At 43.3% G+C, this 19,619-nt stretch overlaps 1 protein-coding gene across 1 annotated transcript in view; it reads left to right on the top strand.

Annotated features, from left to right (window-relative positions):
- LOC127630079 (calsyntenin-2-like) overlaps window positions 1-19,619 on the top strand; it is a 94,112-nt gene that overhangs the window by 14,549 nt on the left and 59,944 nt on the right. The gene's annotated exons all lie outside the window — the stretch shown is intronic.

Here is a 19,619-nt window from a genome sequence, read left to right as displayed (position 1 = left end):
GACAGTACTCCGTCCACTGGACCGGATCTGGTGCCCCCTAATTAATGAGATCAGTCAGCGGGCTGGTGAAAATCTAATAATTAGGCACAAACCTACAATAATAGCCAGCCTGCCCCTGGAACTGTCTCACAGGCTTTTTGGTCTTAAGCCTCAGGCAGGAGGCAATTGCTGCAGTTTTATCAGTTTGGGGCTGCACCCACCCATGACCCAAGTGGAAGCCAGATACCGTAATTCCACCTGCCCAATTGCACACTTCTTTGGGTTTGCCATGAGTCCTGCTCATCCCAGTTACCTCAGGACAGCCCTCAGATGCTGCAGGTGCTACTGCCAATCATTACTGTAAATAATTATGTCATCCAGATAGGAAGCGGCATAAGCAGCTTGCACTCTGAGGATTCTGTAAATTCTCCTGTTTGAATTGCCCCAGTGTGTGGAGTTTTAATCTCAGGTCAAGAACATATATAATTTTGTTTTTGCTGTTTGCTGTTTGAAGGTCCCTCGTCCCAGTTTTCCAATAGGAAGTCGAACATGCTGCATGGTCTATGCCCGTATAATAATTAAAATGTTGAGAACCCCGTGGAGGCATGTGGAACCTCTCCCACAGTAAATAATAGGGGCTCAAGCCACTCGTCCCAATTCTGAGCATCATCATGCAAAATTGTGAATCATATTCTTTAGCGTCTCATTAAATCGTTCAAACAAGCTGTCTGTTTGAGGGTGGTAAATGCTGGTCCGAATTGATTTAATCCCCAATAATATGTACAGTAGTGGTGGTGGTGTAGTGGGCTTAAGCACATAACTGTTAATCAGAAGGTTGCTGGTTCGATGCCCACAGCCACCACCATTGTGTCCTTGAGCAAGGCACTTAACTCCAGGTTGCTCCGGGGGGATTGTCCCTGTAATAAGGGGACTGTAAGTTGCTTTGGATAAAAGCATCTGCCAAATGCATAAATGTAAAATGTACAGTTCGCATAGCGTACGTAGTGCCCTGATCAGTGAGGATTTCTTTCAGAATCCCCACTCGGGAGATTAATCTGAAGAGTGCCTCTGCAACACTTTGTGCTGAGATATTGTGCAGAGGCACTGCTTCCGGATATCACGTTTTATTGTACACCAGAACCAACACAAAGCAATGTCCGCATGCCGTCTGTTCTAATGGCCCAACGAGGTCCATACCAATTCTTCATAAGGGAACCTCAATCAATGGAAGGGTGTGCAATGGTACTTTTGGTGTGGCTGCGAGATTCACCAGCTGACATTTATGGCATGCCGCAAACCACCTGCAAACATCCCCGCAAATGCTATCGGACAGTTTAGTGTTTTTTCCTTCCCTAAGAGACCCGCCATCTGATTCTGATGAGCTGTCTGGAATAGCATTTCGCAACAGCTCTTCTGAATTAACAATTGGGTTGTATCTTCTTTTGTCTGAGTGTCCTGAGTCACTCGATACAACCGATCCTTAATAATTGAAAAATATGCGTATGAAAGTGCAATGCCTGGCTGGTGATATTGACCATCAATCACTTTCACCTGGCCAAAGGCGTGCCTAAGGGTCTCGTCTCATATCTGCTTCAGAGGGAATTCCCCTGGGGGAAGCTGCAGCTATCCTTGCTTCCCAGCCCTGGCCATGGCCCTCCCCAGGCAGTGAATCACACACCACACACCGATACACACTGCAGGATATTCATACAAATTCATTCATACAAATTCCCCTCAGTAGAGTTGTAAATTCTGGCCAATTTGTACCCAAAATTTGTGGATGGGTGAGGCGGGGACTAACCACAGCCTCGACACTATGCATTTGTCCCCTAAATTGAATTATGACCGTCACTAAAGTGTAATTTTTTATATCCCTGTGTACACACCTCACCTTCACCCATCTACCTGTATCCAAAACCTTTGACTGAACCAAGCTTTGGTGAATGGAGGTTTGATTACAACCTGAATCCACCAAGGCTTGGTGTCAGAATCAGAATTAGCTTTATTGCCAAGTATGCTTACACATACAAGAAACTTGTCTCCAGTGTACAACAATACAAAAACAGCAGCAAGACATAGATAATTAAAAACAAACCCCCCCCCCAAAAAAGAATGGTAAAATTAAATAATTATACATATAGGTACAGTGAGGAAAATAAGTATTTGAACACCCTGCTATTTTGCAAGTTCTCCCACTTAGAAATCATGGAGGGGTCTGAAATTGTCATCGTAGGTGCATGTCCACTGTGAGAGACATAATCTAAAAAAAAATCCAGAAATCACAATGTATGATTTTTTAACTATTTATTTGTATGATACAGCTGCAAATAAGTATTTGAACACCTGAGAAAATCAATGTTAATATTTGATACAGTAGCCTTTGTTTGCAATTACAGAGGTCAAACGTTTCCTGTAGTTTTTCACCAGGTTTGCACACACTGCAGGAGGGATTTTGGCCCACTCCTCCACACAGATCTTCTCTAGATCAGTCAGGTTTCTGGGCTGTCGCTGAGAAACACGGAGTTTGAGCTCCCTCCAAAGATTCTCTATTGGGTTTAGGTCTGGAGACTGGCTAGGCCACGCCAGAACCTTGATATGGTTCTTACAGAGCCACTCCTTGGTTATCCTGGCTGTGTGCTTCGGGTCATTGTCATGTTGGAAGACCCAGCCTCGACCCATCTTCAATGCTCTAACTGAGGGAAGGAGGTTGTTCCCCAAAATCTCGCAATACATGGCCCCGGTCACATGTACACTCACCTTCATACATACCCACAGACACACACGTAGTTATATAACAAATTTGTTATATAAAGAACAAAAATACAGTATATTATGTACAGTGCAATGTATGTAATGGCAGAAGTGGATATGTTGGTTAATATAAATAGACTTAACTGTGTATTGCACATAATTATTGGTCAATGGGGCAATTTAACTGTTCATGAGGGAAAAAACTGTTCCTGTGCCTGATGGTTCTGGTGCTCAGAGCTCTGAAGCGTCTGCCAGAAGGCAACAGTTTAAAAATGTAGTGGGGCTGGGTGAGTGGGGTCCAGAGTGATTTTAACAGCCTTTTTCCTCACTCTGGAAGTATATAGTATGTACCCCCCTTAATACTCACAGGTATTCGGTATGCTCCTGCTTGATACTGCCATGGTGGCCTGTGGTGCTTTGGGGATTCGGACAAATGTCTCCACCTCCATTGCAGGGCAACGGTCCTGGAAGTACCTAGGTTCCCCGCGGCTCCAGCAGACCAGCCCAGACTTCTTGCCCACACCCGAACCAGTGGATTCACCAGCCTGTGGGGGAGAGCGAAGAGGGTTAGGGAAAATCGGCAGGAACTGGTTATGGGGTTAGAATTTCCAGTTTCTGGGGAATAGGAACGGGAACCAGCTATGGGGTCAGAATTCCCAGTTTCCAGGAATAGGAACAAAATGATGGGAAGTGGAGGGAGGAGAGAGAGAGGGAGAGAGAGAGAGAGAGAGAGAGAGCGAGAGAGAGAAAGGGACTCACCGGCCCAAGAATATGCTGCCATATGGTCCTCAGCCAGCTGGACCATCCATCCAGTGACACCAGTCGGTGGCACTGGACCCACTCCACTGTCCTTTTCGGTAGCTGGGCGAAGAACTGCTCCAGTAACACCAGACTGAGTATCTCCTCTGCATCATGACCTTCAGCCATCAGCCACTGCAAAGGTCTCACTGCAAACACATACAGCTGTTAGAGATAATTTTCCACAGGAGTCAATCCTTATCGTTCTCTCTCCCAGCCTTGCTCTCCACAGATGTTGCTCAACCACGCCCCCATCACCACACACACACGCTCCCTCATGAGAGCAAGAGATGAAAGGAAAGCAGAGAAAGAGCACATGTTTCTGGACTCTACGTGTGTTATTATTGTTAATGCTGTTTATGATAGGGTGGAGGGCGGGGCTGGATCGTGATTCTACAAACCCGGCCCCTTATCAGGCTAATCAAGCCTCCGAGAGGGATGAAGGCCGACTGCGGACTGTGGTGCGACAGAGAGAGAGCGTTTAAGGGCAGCTGTCCGTCATATGTGTGTGATTTTGGTTTAAGTTCTTAATTAATTATAATTTATTTTGTCAAGCTTTATATTATCGCTTTCTCCTTTCCCTTTAACCCCTTTTCACTGTTTAATTGGGAGCTATTTAATAAAGATGTTTGAAATACATCATTTTGTAACTCGCATTATAACTGAGATGCCTGTGCCCGGCTGAGACTGTGAAGCTGCCGCCATGAAGGATAAGGACCGTTTCATAGCTTGCACTGTTTCCCTTTGCCTGTCAGGTGTGAAACACCATATTAACAGTTACTTGACTCTGCATATTAAGCCAGGATACAAGAAAGTACAAATTACACCAGCCATCTTTAACATGGGAAGACTGGTACTTTGGAAGATAACTGTGCTTAAAAATCTTGCACTAAAATCAGGACGTGGTGAACAGACCTTGTTAGGCTCTTGGGTGGTTGAGTCTTGGGGTCGAGACTTGCTGATGTAGCGTGCTACATAGATTTGATGAATGTGCCGAGGGATAGAACCTGTTTGAGCTATGACAGCTCTCTGATGGATTTTCTGCTCCTGTATCTTATATATTAATTTTTGGAATGAATGTGAAATCATAATCAACATCATCAAACAAAAAAAGCCACATGTACCTCCACCTGTACTGAGACGTTCTCAGACGTCTGTTGATGTGTGTGTGTGTGTGTGTGTTTGCACACTTGAGTATGGCCCCCCATATGTTCTTCACTCTTTTTACTTTTAAAGAGATACTTAATTTCTATATTTTCATAATTTAATCATTTATTTACATTTTTGTTGTTCTAAACCCATTTGCTTTTATTTTTTTCAATTGGAACACAGAAGTAAAACGTTTGAAGAATGTTTACACAGCTCTTTTCCATACTATGACAGTTCATAGTAAAACCGAAGCTCAACAAGGGGCTGTTCACACAGAAGATTTTTAATGTCCACTGTTTTTTGCGCTGTTTTTGCTAATTATTTTCTGTGTAAGCATGCACTACACCTGCTCACTTCTTGCTGTTTTTCAGCACCTTGTACTAGAGCGCTGTGTTTTTAAGACATTGTATCAAGTTAAAAGGACTTCAGTTTTAAAAACACATTACATAACCTATATTCTGTTCTATTTGATGTGCTGCATCTAGCTTTTTCTGTCTAAATGGCCCTTAAAGGAATCATTTTCATAAGCTTCAGCTAGTTTGTGTCAGTTTTTCCAAGTTTAACTTCGGGTTCGGGTCAGGTTTGGGTTTGTAATTAATTCTTATTAATTATATTATAGTGATACATTTTGTATAAAATATGTACAGTATTACATATTATATAGTTACAGTTAATTGATATTGAATATAATTTTTGATTTACAATATGATTTTTTTAATTTACAACTTGTTTCTTGAACTCGCTCTCACTCAGACAAGTGTGAACTGACAAGTTAGGGTGTGTTCACACTGAATGTGTTCAATTGGTTTTATATGTAAACATGCGTCACTTTTCACTGTTTTTTCAGCATCTCTTGCAGAACTGCCATATTTTTTGGACATTGCTGTTTCGTTATTTGTAAAAGAGCTGCCTGAAGATCCTTAAAAAATGTCTCCTTTGGTGTTCCATTTGGTGTGGAGAGGAACAAGGGGGGTAAATAATGACAGAATTATTATTTTTGGGTGAACTATTCCTTTAAGCCCTTTTTTGCAATTATGCTAGCACACCATCAAACACATACAACTCTAATATTGGAGGTGATAAGGAGTGAGTTTTTCAGTTAAGGGACAATTTCATCAGGTCTAAGTGAGTGTTACAGCAGTATTGCAGAGCAATCCTCATCTGCCCTCCTTCAACAGACAGCTGGTATTCTAAAAGTCGACAGGATAGAGGGAAAAAAGTGAGAAACGATATTAAAGAAATCTCTCTCTCCTCCCTCTCCTCCTCTTTCTCACCCTCTCTCATGTAACGGGAGCAGCCGAAAGAAGAAGTGTTCTTGTTTCTGTCTTTTATGATGTATTCATCACTCAGTACAGTCACTGAGGTTTTATCTCTCTTTCTCTGTGTATGTATCTTTCTGCTGTATTGTTTGGAACCAGTTATAGAAGTAAAGCATTTTCTTGTTGAACTAAGAAACCTCCTTTTCTGTGCATATACTACATATTTGGCGATGAGGATGAAAGACTTTTTGTGCTGAAGAATCGCATGGGTTGATATGAGTGAAAGTAAACACGACAGTCAGAGTGTTTCTCCTGAAATAAATGTGAGTGCCTCCTCAGCATTACATTGAGTAACAATGGCACTACTCAGAGCAGTAGGTGAAGTTGTGGAGGAAAATGGTGACTGGTTGGAGTATACAGAACAGCTGGGATGTCAAGGCTTTTAATCCTCGACATTACGGACGAGGATAAAAAGCACTCTATATTGAGTGTTTGTGGAGTAAAGACTTACAGTAAAAACTCATGAGAAACTTGGCAAAGCCGCGGAATACGGGAAAAATGGCTAACAGTGATTTAATTACACTCTTCCAAAATCACCACAGCCCCAAACCGTCAGTGATAGTGCAACAAATCAAGTTTCACAGCCATTTTCGTAAGTCGGAAGACTCTATTCCAAAGTTTGTGGCTGAGCTCCGGCAACTGTCTGAGCACTGCAAGTTCGACGCGGTGCTGGAGAATATGCTGCAAGAGCGTCTGCAGACTTAATGATGATGCAATTCAATGCAGATTACTGGGAGAAACGACTCTTAACTTTGGAAAAGGACTGGAAATTGTTAGACACTGGGGGGCCTCAGCATCAATTGTAAGTGAGGAGACCAATGGAAAACTATGGAGTAAAGCTCAGACACCAGAACTCCGTGAATATACAGTTAAACTGAGAATGTACACTTAAGAGTGTACACTTATTCCCTAAGCGGGTGTGGGGTCGGTAAACATTGCATATGGCAGTCAGTCAGCCGAGGTGAAACTCCTGGTCGTAAAGGGGTCAGGGCCAAGTTTGGTGGGACAAGATTGGCTCAGTAAAATACGGTTAAATTGGGGTGAGATCAAACAAGTGAAACGTCTGTGCGCAGCGGATGTAATGGCAAAATACCCAGATGTGTTCAGGGATGAACTGGGCACCTTGCAATAAATATAGTGTTCCTTATGCTATAAAAAATAAAGTAGAAAAAGAAATTGAGAGACTTCAACAACTTGGGATCATCAAGCCCATTCAGTTCTCGAATTGGGCAGCCCCAATTGGGCCCGTGCTAAAAAATTATGGCACCATTCGCATTTGTGGAGACTATAAGATGACAATCAATCGGGCATCTAAGGTGGAGGCCTATCCTACTCCACGGGTGGAGGACTTTTTTCAATGCTTGCCGGGTGAAAAACCTTTAGCAAGATTGACATGAGCCATGCTTATCAGCAATTGTTACTGAATGATGATTCGAAGCAATACTATATGTCTCGTCTATACTCACAAGGGGCTGTTTAAATACAAAAGACTGTTTTTTGGCATGGCATCAAGTCCTGCCATTTTTCAAAGGACTATGGATAACCTACTGCAAGGAATTCCCCACGTAACTGTGTGCCTTGATGACATTCTGGTCACAGGGAAAACAGAGGAGGAGAATCTCAGTAATCTAGACCAGGTGCTCAAGAGGATGTCAGAGTCAAGTCTTCGACTGAAACAAAGGAAATTCACATTCCAGGCTTAGAGTGTGACTTACATGGGTCATCAAGTATTGTATCATCTCAGGGTCTCTGCCCAGTTCAAGAAAAGTTTAGAGCCATCAAAGATGCCCCCAAACCCACAAATGTGTCCGAGCTTAAATCATTCCATAGAATGGTAACATATTATGGAAAGTTCTTCCCTGATATGTCAACAGTCCTTGCTCCTCTGTACCAGTTGTTGCATCATGATGGCCAGAGGAATTGGGAAGCTGCGCAGGCTGCTGCATTTAAAAAATTGAAAGATCTTCTCCAGTCAACCAAATTGTTGGTCCATTTCGATCCAGAAAAGGATCCTGCAATGCCTTTCCATATGGCATTGTGGCCGTGCTTTCGCACCCGATTGAGAGTGGGTCAGAGAAGCCCATTGGATTTGCGTCTCAGACATTGACTAAGGCAGAAAAGAGACACTCGCAATTGGATAAGGAGGGCCTGGCCATTGTATTTGCTGTGAAACGTTTTCATCAATATCTCTATCTATGGCCTTAATTTCACAATTCTCACAGATCATAAGCCATTGATGAGTCTGTTCAGTGAAACATTCCCCTATGGCTTCAGCTCCTATCCATTGACATTGTCTGCTTACATTACGTAACACAATTTTTGTTGTGTTATTTCCTAATTGCTTATGCCTTAAAAGTATAGAAAATGGCTATTATTTCCCACAAACTTTGCTTTTGTGACCAGGACAGTGATATTTTGAAATGTACATGTATGTGGTGGCCTAAAATGGATCAAGATCTTGAGACGAAAGTCAAACAGTGCATGGAGTGCCAGAAAAATTTGAAAATGCCCCCGCCAGCTTGCCTTCAACCACGGGAATGGCTGACAAGCCATGGTCCCGGTTGCACGTGGATTTTGCAAGTCCTTTCATGGGACAGATGTTCTTGGTTCTGGTGGATGGCCGTTCTAAGTGGCTCGAGGCACACATAATGAAAAACGTGAAATGGGCCACCACATTATGCCGAATAGGCCGCAACAGGCTGAATAGGGCCACAAAACCCGGTCCCTTATCAGGCTAATCAAGCCTCCGAGAGGGATAAAGGCCGACTGCGGAGGATTGTGTGGCAGAGAGAGATAGTTTACGGTCATGTCCGTCATGTGTGTGTTTGTCTTTTAAGTTTATCATTAAAACTATTATTTATATTGTCAAGTCGGTTCTCGCCTCCTCCTTCCCATTGAACGCCTTTACACTGGTGCCGAAGCCCGGGAAGGAGGAGGGATGCCCGACACTGCCGTCCACCCAGGGGAGCGCCGCTGCCATCCACTGGGGGAGGGAGTAGACCGACCGCCCGGAGGTGAGTGGGGTCTGGACTCCCCGACCGCCTGGAGCGATGGTGCCGCTGCCAGGGGCGGAGGAGAGCCCTACCACACCAACATTTGGGCACGTTTCTAGATGTTCCAGCTGAGATGTTACTGGGCAGGAAACCTCTACTTGATTCATTCTGATATCCAGGGGAAAGTGATGGTTCAGCAGGTAAAACAATAAGGTTTGCATGACCATCATGAAAAAGGAGGGAACCTTGATGAAAGTGATGTTGTCTTCATCAGAAATTTCGCCTGTGGCTTGCGCTGGTTAACTGGTGTAATCCTGGAGAGAATTGGTCATCTTTCTTTTGTAGTGAGACTGTCGGATGGGAAAATCATTTGTCGACATCAGGATTATATACATCTATGCCATGTTGCTGAAGAGTGGGTGTGCTCAGATCAGGTTGTTAGACCTAGCTCAAATGGAAGCTCCAAGCAGTTGGAAGTGCCTGTTCCTCCACAGTCTCAACATGAATTTATACCTGCCTGAACAGAACTCGGTGATGGCACCTCAGATGTTCCTGTGACTCAGAAACTTGAAGGAGATCTAAACGTTGCAATAAAAATTGCCTGAAGAAAAAAAAGTTCAAAAGTACATGTGAGTGAACAAGTAAGCTTTGTTGAAGAGGTTTGAATTTTAGGCTGAAAAGGTGTTATGGTTTAATTGTGAACAAGAAATGGGAGTGTTCAGGCCACTGCAAAAAGGCTGTGTTATCATTGATGAAACATGACTACCTGTGTTGTATTGTTCGGAACCAGTTCTAGAAGTAAAGGATTTAATTGTTGAACTAAGAGACCTCCATGTCTGTGCATTTACTACACCTTCGACTCTCATTTTTAAGTTAAACGCTGTTAAGGCTGATATCTTCCCTCTCTCTGGCATGCTGAAATATTAATACAATCTTTTAGTCTCACCTGGCATACTGACTAAATGACACACACAAATGTAAGCTTTGAGCAAACTCAGATTGTTTATTTTTTTCTTTTATTTTCTTCCTACGGTAAACTCATTAATAATTCTCCATTAGGCTAACAAAGCTGTTTAATCTCACAGCTACTGTAGTATGTCGGAGTCACATGCGGCACAGCATGTTTGCGTTTATTTTGTTCTGACTGTGTGCAGAGAATCCACTGAACTCTGTCTGATCTCATCTCCAGTAATCTTCTGTAGAATAAATTTTAGCTCAGTCCATTAGTGCAGCCTAGTCGAAGCATTAGTGTTTAGTCCAATCAGAGTCACCCAATCAGGTGTCTTTGCCTTCTGTGCTCAGAGAGAGTAATTTTGGATGGCATTGCCCATGTATGCCGATCCTGGGGCAAATGGCACAACCAAGGCAAACTAGATCAACTGACTTTGGATTAGACCTGGAAACATTTTCTTTTATTTTCTTCCTCTGTCTTCTAGGCTGCCAGTGCAGATGTTTTTTTTTTTATCTCATCACAAACAAATTATTACTTTCTTTCTTTCTTCGTTCCATCATTCTGTACTTCCTTACATCAATATTTTCTTCCTTACATTAAATCTGTATTTACTTCCTTCCATGCATACTTCCTTCCATCTGCACTTCCTTCCGGTTGTATCGCCTTCCATCCATATTTCCTTTCCTCTTACTTCCTTCCTTCATCCTTTTTTCCATACTTCCTTCCATACTTACTTCCTTCATACATATTTCCTTCCCTCCATGCTTTCTTATTTCCTTCATCCATATGTCCTTCCCTAAGTAATTTCATTTTCCTTCCTTCCTTCTGTAAATTCATCCATCCATATTTCCTTCTCTCCATACATCCCTCTGCACTTCTTTCCGTCTTCCCTTTTTTCGTCCGCATTTCCTTCCTTCCAGACATCCTTCTATACTTCTTTCCTTCTGTGCCTCCTTTGATCCATATTTCCTTCCTTCCCTCTTACTTCCTTTTTTCATTCTTCTTTCCATTCTACCATCCCTCCGTATTTCCTTAATTTTTCTTCCTTTCTTCTGTACACCCTTGCATACATAAGAGTATTTCCTTCTCTCCATATTTCCATACTTCCATATTTCTTTCATTCTTTCATTCCTTATTTTCTTCCTTCCTTTTTCCTTTCCTCTGCACTTCCGTTCTTCCCTTTTCCCTACTTTCCTTCCTTCTTTCTGTACTTCCTCTATCAATATTTCCTTCCCTTTAAACTTCCATATGTCCTTCCCTCCATACCTCCTTCCTTCCTTTCTTGTTTTCTTCCTGCCTTCCTTCCATCATCCCTTCCTCATTTACTTTTTTCTGTACTTCATCCCATCCATGATTCCTTCCCTCCAAACTTCTGTGCTTCCTTCCTTCCTTCCTTCCTTCCTTCCATCCTTCCTTCATTCATTCCATCCATCCATCCATCCATCCATCCATCCATACTTCAACACGTATCTGATCCTTTTAATAGACACAACCAAATACGTCCAAAAGAAAATGCTATTTCTCTGAATCTTTCATACTTCTATGAACGGATTACAGAAACATCCTAACTCTGAAATACTCAATAACTTTTGGACCAGTTTCTATATAAAATCCAGGGCCGATTTCTCTTCCCAATTCCTTCCTTCTGAATTTCCTCTATCAGTATTTCCTTCCCTTCAAACGTCCATGCATCCTTCCCTCCAGGCCTCCTTTCTTGTTTTCTTCCTGCCTTCCTTCCATCATCCCTTACTCATTTACTTTTTTCTGTACTTCATCCCATCCATGATTCCTTCCCTCCAAACTTCTGTGCTTTCCTTCCTTCCATCCATCCATACTTCAGCATGTATCTGCACCTTTTAAAAGACACAATCAAACAAGTCCAGAATTTTTTTTTATTTCTCAGTAATTCTTTCATACTTCTATATCTGTATTACAGAAACATCCTACCTCTGAAATCCAATCTTGTCTTTTAGTAACCATGGCGATTTCAATTAAAATGAGGGCAATGCAATTGCAATATGTGCATGTGCAATATCTAAATCACAGCAAGCTGCAATTTTATTTATATTTTTATTTCTGTGATGTTTAATTTGGTATTCTGATTGGTGTACACTTTAGCACACTGATTAGATCTCGCCATTCAGAATGCATTGCACAAAAAAGGTACCAGGGGAAAACAGAACAGAAATCAGGAAGGTGAATAAAGAATAAGATAAACAAACAAACACAAAGAAATAACCAAGGCTTTCATCTATAATTTATGCAGAGACATTTTTCCTCTGCTAAAATTGGATTTTGAAAACTAAAATGCATTTTTGAATGTAAAACATTTGTTTTTTATAAAGGTGATGTCTGACTTGAACCTGTGGCATACGAAGTGAAACCAGTAGTACACACTTTTACATTCAGGATACACAACTTCACACTCAATTACAAGTCAAAAAGTATTACATTTCTTTGCACATTTTATGTCAAACACACACACACACACACACACACACACACACACACACACACACTTCTTATGCAGTCCATCGATTTCGAAGATGACGTCATTTCAAGGATGCGTTGTTGGAATGTTGAGGCAACCGCTGCTGTCGGCGGTGCCATTGAAGGTGGCTGTAAAGCCCAATCCGGGAGCCACATGTCCTGCCGCAGTAGGGACATGTGAGTGCTGAGTCTGGGTATGGATATAGTTGTGGCTGTGCGCGTTGGTGTCTGCGCTGATGCAGCTCAGTTCTGTGTTGAGCGCGCTGTAATTCGATCTGTTGGGTCCCCAGATGGCATGCAGAACTCCATGCCTGACGGTTGGCAGCTATTGTTTCCAGGACTCCAGGGTTGATGCCACAGCTTTTCAGGGTCTCCTTGAGGTGATCCTTGTAGCGACGCTTCTGACCCCCAGGTCTCCTGTTGGCTGCGTATATCTGCCCATAGAGGACTTGCCGGGGTAGGCGGTGGGAGGGCATGCGGATAACATGTCCAACCCATCGCAGTTGCCGCCTAGCAAGGATTGCCTCCATGCTGCTGGAGTTGGTACGCTGTAGGATGTCCGTGTGGGGGATTTTGTCTTTCCATGTGACTCCTAGTATGCGCTGGAGGCATCTGATGTAAAAACCCTCAAGACACCGAATATGCCTGCGGTAGGGAGTCCATGCTTCTGCACCAAACAGCAGGGTGGAAACGCAGACTGCCTGGTATACGGCCACTTTGGTGAAGGTACGGAGATCTTTATTAACAAAGACTCGAGATCGAAGTCTGCCGAAGGCAGAGGAGGCGAGATTTATGCGTGCCTGGATCTCGTTGTCTATGAGGCAGGTGGGTGTTAGAATGCTTCCAAGGTAGCAGAAGTGCTGAACAACCTTTACTGGTGTGCCATGAATGTAGAATTCAGGGGGTGTGGGGGTTGGGACCGTGGTCTGTGCAATGATCTCTGTCTTTTGAATATTGACTTGTAGGCCACAAGCTTGATACACTGCGCATACAACATCCAATGTGTGCTGCATTGCGGTAGGGCTGTGGGCTAGGAGGGCACAGTCATCGGCATATTGCAGTTCATGAATTGTGAGGGCGGTGCACTTGGTGATGGCTTGCAGGCGGCGAAGGTTAAAGAGGTTCCTGTCCAGACGAAACTGTAGGCAAACACCCTCGTCGGGGCTGAGGGAGTTGTGGGAGAGGAGGGTGACTGCTGCCAGGAAGAGGTTGAAGATCACTGGAGCCAGTACACACCCCTGTTTCACTCCTACCTGCACAGGAAAGGAGGGGGATTGAGATGTACCCACAATCACACGAGCCTGCATGCCAACGTGAAACTGTTGTAGGATGTACAGAAATCTTGGAGGCACCCCAAACTTCTCCAGAATGACCCAAAGGACTTGACGGTCAATGGTGTCAAAAGCCTTTGCCAGGTCGATGAAGGCAATGAACAGGTCTTTGTTTTGTTCTCTGGCCTTCTCCTGCAATTGGCGCAAGACAAAGATCATGTCGGAGGTGGACCGATCCTTCCTGAAGCCACACTGTGACTCTGGAAGTATCCTTTCTGTGATGCTCTTGGTAAGACGGGACAGCATGACCCTCGTTAATACTTTCCCTGCCACAGAGAGCAGGGATATGCCACGACTGTTTCCACAGATGGACTTGTCACCCTTTTTCTTATGGATGGTAACAATGTGTGAGTCTTTCCAGCCTTGTGGAACAGTTTTTTGTGCCCATATTATCTGGATGAGTTGGTGGAGGGTTTTGGTGAGCAAGTACCCGCCTTTCTTTAGAGCTTCTGCAGGGATTCCATCAGGACCGGCAGACTTATTGTCCTTGAGGCTTCGTACTGCTGTGAGGACTTCTGAGAACCTGGGTGGGTCATCAAGCTCATGTACAGGTGGGAGCACTGGGAGGCGCTGCAGGACAGTGGGGTCAGTCGGATTATTTTGATTGAGGAGAGTGTTAAAATGTTCAGCCCAACGCTCAAGAATTACTTGTTTGTCCTTGTGCAGTATTGTGCCATCTGCAGATCTGATAGGGGTGATTCTGCATTTTTGGGGTCCATATAGTGATTTTATTGCATCATAGAAAGCTTGAGAGTTGTTGGTATCCGCATAGCCTTGAATTTCATGGGCTTTCCTAAGCCACCAGTCATTCTCCATTATGCGAAGCCGGCGTTGTACATCAGCACGGATATTGCTCCAGTGTGAGCGCAGAGAGGGAGATTGTGGATTGGAGAGGTGAGCAGTGAAGGCTTTACGCTTCTCCTCCAGAAGGTTCAGTATTTCGGGGCAGCTGTCGTTAAACCAGTCCTGGTGACGTTTAGAAGTGAAACCAATTGTGTCAGTAGCGGCTTGTTGTATCGCTGAGCTAAGGTTAGCCCATACACTTTCCGCTGTATTGTGTAGGGGATGAATGAAAGTGGAGGAAAGGTTATTAGCCAAGCAGCGACGGTACAATGCAGTGATGTCAGGGGATTTTAGGGCTCGGGAGTTGAGCCGTCTTGAGGGTTGGTGCCTAGTGTGTTGAGGTCGGACCTTTAGATGTATCTTGGATCTGATCAGCCGATGATCTGTCCAGCACTCCGCACCTCGCATTGCTCGGGTGATGGAGATTTCATGTAGATCTTGTTGCCGGGTTATAATGTAGTCGAGTAGGTGCCAATGTTTGGATCTTGGGTGCATCCATGATGCTTTGAATTTGTTTTTCATTTGGAAAGTTGTGTTGGTTATGACCAGTTTGTGCTCAGAGCAGAGGGAAAGAAGTCGCAGGCCATTCCTGTTTATGTTGCCCAATCCATGTTTCCCAATTACCCCAGACCAGAGCATGTTGTTGGTGCCTACTCGTGCATTGAAGTCTCCCAGAAGCACAAGTTTATCATTGTAAGGAACTTTGAGGAGAGCTGTGTCAAGAGACTCGTAAAAAGTGTCTTTGATGCTTTCTTCAGCATCCAGAGTTGGTGCATAAGCACTTAGCAAGGTTGCATAGCGACCCTTCGCAAGAGGAATGTGCCAAGTCATCAGCCGCTCACTGATTCCCACAGGAGATTCTGGAATGTTCTGGAGCAGTCTGCTTTTGATAGCAAAACCTACTCCATGTAGACGGCGGGTATCTTCTGGAAGACCCTTCCAGAAGAAGGTGTATCCTTGCCCGACTTCTATTAGCGAGTCCTCTCCTGCGAGCCGGGTCTCACTCAAAGCTGCAATGTCAATGTTGTATTTGTTAAGCTCGCTCGCAATCTGTGTTGGGGCAGAGCTGACTGCTACCAACCACGTCCATAGGTGGCGGATAATGGACAACCCTACAGATATGAAGGTAAGCTACGAAATAAGCTGGGGGCTCCGTGCGGTGGTCCCCAGTCAAATAAGTAGCCGTGGACCAACAGCGGAGGTCTATCAGGTATGGAGGGACTAGATGAGTGGCATCACTAGATCCGCTGCAAAAACTCCATTTATGCCAATGATACTCCTCGACATGGCGAGTGCAGTCCGCCATCAACTAAGACTGCTGCCTCCACTGCTCTGTGGGTCGTCTTCCGTGAGCATTTTCGTCTCCTCAAGACAAGGCCGCGTTGGGGACACGCGAGAGGCAGGCTCAACAGACAGAGACCTGGCAGCCCCCTGCAATTCCACCGTCCATCCGGTTGTCTAGAGTTTATCTCCTGCCACCGGAAACTGGATTCTGGAGTGAAGCTGTGGAGATATGGTCTGCGCACCCTCTCTTCACATTAAATCCACTCTTTGCGTATGCTGTCATTTCACCGTACAAGTCCTTCGGCGACAGGGTAAATGTGACGGAGGCAGGTCTTGGATCAGACTGGCAGCCTCTAGCCTGAGCCCTGCACGGAGGCGGCACAAGCGTGATGGTCGTTGTGTGGACGGGTTGGAACAGCGTCCACCTTCGGCGGCTTCTTGTGTGACTGAGCAGCCCTCTTCAGGGTCCGCACTGCTCACCCCCTGCCGGGGGGAGGGTCTAGAAAAGGTGACCCAAACACTGCCTGTTCCCTACACTCCTGGGCGGCCCACCGCTGTCGCCAAGGTATCCCATTACGCGGTCGAAAATATAAATATAAGTCTAAACTATTAATCTTGGCTACATGGAATGTACGCACACTTCTTGATGTGCAGAATGGAACTGACAGACCCCGCAGACGCACTGCCCACACACACACACACACACACATACACACACAGTATTGTGTTTCCTTTAATCTCATTCTTTCATTCTTCACTGCTCCATTCTGTCTGTTTCCCCTCCATGATTTAGGGTAATTTTTCTCCTAGAGAGACCAGATGAAAGGAGCCATTTTGTCTTTAAGTGCACAGACTGTAAAGGAGCCAATATGGCTCTGTAGCAGGCACAGTGGAGCTTCAGGGGAGCAGTCACACTCCTTCAATGACTTTCTACACTGTTACTGGGGTAATTGATGATCATCATTGTGTGTATGTGTGAGCACTGTGGTTGGGACTGAGCCACCAAGCCTCATTAACTAGTGCTAATGCTAATGTGAATCATGCTAAGGGAACCTTTAGCAAGAAATATACAAGTTCATGTCACATCTCATAAAGCTTACCCTTATGAAATGTGCAGTGGCTGTATTATGGTACAGTGATGGTGTTTTGAAAAGTAGTTTTACAGCTTTTGTTATCCATTAAAAACCGGAATCATGCAGGTAATCTCCATGTTAACAGAATGTATTGGGAATCTGATTACGTCTACCATTCATTTACCATTCTATTTACAAGGTACTTGTAAAGAACCTCATGATATTACCATGGTAGTCTGAATGGTCCACAAATTGTGGTAATATCATGGTACGTTTTTGTAAGAGGAGAAAGTGAGAGATGGATTTGTGTGACAGATTGCATACCCCGAATCTTGGATAACTCACAACAGCTGCCAGTGGATTAAAACAGCTTTACAACAGATTAACACACTTTATTTGCTCTGTTGTTTGTGTGTGTGTGAGAGAGAGAAAATGAAAGATTTCTCTGGCCGTTCCTGCTTGCTCTCTGTCTGACCTAGTAAGAGAATGTATTACTGTGTTGATATAGTTCCTCTAGTGGCAATGTCATTGGTTTTAATAAATATGTTTTCCTCTCCATGGGATATTTGTCGGTGTGTGCATTTAGTGGACAAGGAATGAATGTTGATAAGCCAAAGAAAGTGTCTGAGGCTTTTTCGAACACCTAGTTGCTCTTCGTGTCTTTAAGAAGAATGTATGTTTTTAGCTATTTGGCCTCCGTTCTATCTCACACCCTCCGTCACTCTCATATTCCCTGTCCCTTTCCATTCCTTGCCTCTTTCTCCTTCTTTTCCCTCAGCTTTAAGCGATATTAGTTGGTCTCTGTGGGACATAAATCAAGTAAATGATATGGCCCTGACCTTTAGAAGGCATACTTTATTTCTTAACAAGAAAATTTGAGTAAAGAGAAATGGCTGGACCATGAGGTGAACATGTGGGTTAATCTGATCAAAGTGTGATTCACATATCTATCTATATAATAATTGTATTTTTTTAATAGAGCAAATACGTTTTTCTAAAAATGTATATCCTTATATGTGGACAGCAGGACTAAGTTGTGAAATTTAAAATAATACCATGCTATAGAAAAACATATATATTTTTAATAATATTGTTTAAATTGTTTCCAGAATGTTTTTGAGATGTTACAGACATTACATATTTAATAATTAATTCTGGTTCAAAGGAATGTCCAACATCATCCAATCATGGCCAACCATGTTAAAATAAAATGATACATTATAAATTCTGAATCTATGTACTGATTACCATTGCCCCATGTCTGCCAAATATGTTGAGTGGTCCAAACATCATCTGCAGCCTGAAACTGAACTTTTGGTCAGATTTTAGGATTGAATGCACTTAGCTGCACAGAGAGCTAAAGGATGCTTCCATGCTCGCTTGATCCCTATTTAATGAATGACTTAACCTCCAGTGTGCTGTCTGTCTGCGCTGGTCTCAGAACTGTTCTAAATGCACCTTATTTTCATCCTAACTCCATATAAATCCTCTGAAAGCAAAATTTTTCAGCTTTTGGGTGAACCCATTTATTCTCAATGTGAAAAGGCTCAGTGAATATAGGAATGCATTTACTAATGTTAATAAATAGAACCATATTGTACAGTGATAACAAAATAATATATAACAAATTTTATATAAAAACTCTGTGAAATGACCCATGTGTTAATGTTGAAAGTTTTTCAAAATAACTAACAAGATTTTCATCTTTTGAGATAATAATGTTCCAAAATCCACTTATGGGGGTAAATTATATTATTATAAATGTGCTGACACTCGAAAAATGAATTCAAAATTTTAATCAGCATATCAAACAAAACGATAGAGATGCTACTCTTCACACCCAAACAGGTTTCCATTCAAAAACTTAAAGGTTTCTTACCAGAGGCACATTTGTTGGCTCTGTGCCCATAGAAATAATGTGACTCAGTGCGCCAGAAGTTTAACCCTTAAATGACAATGTAGAATCTTGTGAACAGTATTCGGTTGGTATAAATTCATTTAAATTGTCATAACTAGACTGGACTACTCTAACGCTCTCATTGCAGGCCTTCATGCATGTGCAACCTCTGCAAATGATCCAGAATGCAGCAGCACGTCTGGTCTTTAATGAACCTAAGAGAGCACATGTTACACCACTCTTTGTCTCTCTCCACTGGCTGCCGGTTCATGCACGTATTAAATTCAAGGCCCTGATGCTGGCATACAAAACAGTCACTGGGTCTCCTCCAGCATACCTACAAACATTTATGCAGAGCTACGTTCCCACCAGAAGCTTGCGGTCGGCTAAGGAACGTCGCCTTGTCGTACCAAAACAAAGAGGCATCAAAACACTTCCCCGGACTTTCAGTTTCATCATACCACGTTGGTGGAATGACCTTCCCAACTCAATCCGGGAAGCTAACTCACTCTCTATCTTCAAAAAACGGCTAAAACACATCTTTTCCAAGAGCACTTAACCAGTCACTAAAAAAAATACAAAATGTACAATTCTTGTTGCACTTAAATCTGTTTTGTATACTATTCTGATGATAGTGAAACTTTTTAGTATGGCACTGTTCCTACCACTGTCTCCTTAAGATGATTCGCTGATGTTTTTCTCTTTTGTAAGTCGCTTTGGATAAAAGCGTCTGCCAAATGTATAAATGTAAATGTAAATT

This window comes from Xyrauchen texanus, chromosome 36 (assembly GCF_025860055.1).
Source record: "Xyrauchen texanus isolate HMW12.3.18 chromosome 36, RBS_HiC_50CHRs, whole genome shotgun sequence".
In the NCBI taxonomy this organism is placed as follows: Eukaryota; Metazoa; Chordata; class Actinopteri; order Cypriniformes; family Catostomidae; genus Xyrauchen; species Xyrauchen texanus.
Note: the sequence above shows the minus strand (reverse complement) of the source record. Positions and strands in the feature narration are given on the sequence as shown.